A 1,129-nucleotide genomic window follows, 5' to 3' on the forward strand; every position below is an offset into this window, starting at 1 on the left:
AAAGAGCAAGTTTGAAGTCTTCGATAAAACTCCTAATCCACACGAGTCCGAGTACGAATCAGAAACAGAATTTGGACTTTATACGAGTGAACCTGAGAACGAGCCGGAGAACGAAATGGAGAACATTGATGAGATGGCCATGGGGGACTACAAAAAGTGCATTCGAGATGATGTGGGGCCGGGTTTAGTACACCCTACAATTCCTGCCAATGTCACATTCGAGTTAAAGGGACACATCCTTACTGCACTTAAGGATATTCCATTCTATGGAAAAGATCACGAGTATGCTTTCAAACATCTAGATGAAGTGAATGACATTGCTGATTACTTTAATGTTCCAAATGTTGAGAGAAATATTGTCTTGCTGAGGATGCTACCAGTTACTTTAAAAGGAGCGACAAAAGACTGGTTGAAGGCACTTCCACCTGGCACAATAACTACTTGGGCTCAAATGCATGGGCAGTTTTTAGATCAGTTTTGCCCACCATCCAAGATAGTTAAACTCAAGAAGGCGATAGCCAACTTTGAGCAACAACCAGGGGAATCATTATACGAGGCATGGGAGCATTACAAGGGCTTGTTAAGAAATTGTCATCATCACGACCTCAACATCCAACAAGAAGTCTCTATATTTTACGATGGAGTAAATGTCATGACGCGTCAACTTCTTGATTCGCAAGGACCGCTTACAAAGAAAAATCCAATTCAAATCAAGGTGTTGGTTGAAGAATTTGCAAAGCACTCTCGTGAATATCATAACCCAAGGCGTGATGGAATAAAAGGCAGTGGAGGTGCACAAACTGAAGAGATGGCTGTTGTGATGGCAATGCTTAACACTATGGACAGGAGATTGACCCAAATGGACCAATCAATTCATGCAATTCGAGTTGGTTGCGAGAGATGTAGTGGTCCACATTTGACGAAAGATTGTCATTTGGATGAACATGGGAACAAAAAGGCTCAAGTTTGCTATTCAAGTGGGGACAAATACGATGAAGATTGGAGAAAACCAAAGAAGGAGTGGTTACCTTATGATGAGTACAAGAGGTAAAAAGAAGAAAAATATAAGCAGACAGGGCAAGGCTTCTATCAAAAAGAGCAACCACCGGCCGAAAAGAAAGTAGACTTG

The 1,129-nt window shown here is 41.6% G+C and overlaps 1 non-coding gene across 1 annotated transcript; it reads right to left on the reverse strand.

Moving 5' to 3' along the window:
• Window positions 1-499: 499 nt before the first annotated feature.
• On the reverse strand, window positions 500-606 carry LOC145168230 (small nucleolar RNA R71). The gene has a single exon (XR_013741799.1). It is a non-coding gene; the product is annotated as a small nucleolar RNA R71 (small nucleolar RNA).
• Between the last annotated feature and the right edge of the window lie 523 nt (window positions 607-1,129).

Source organism: Lactuca virosa, chromosome 3, assembly GCF_052849685.1.
Source record: "Lactuca virosa cultivar CGN04683 chromosome 3, Lactuca_virosa_CGN04683_v6, whole genome shotgun sequence".
NCBI lineage: Eukaryota > Viridiplantae > Streptophyta > Magnoliopsida > Asterales > Asteraceae > Lactuca > Lactuca virosa.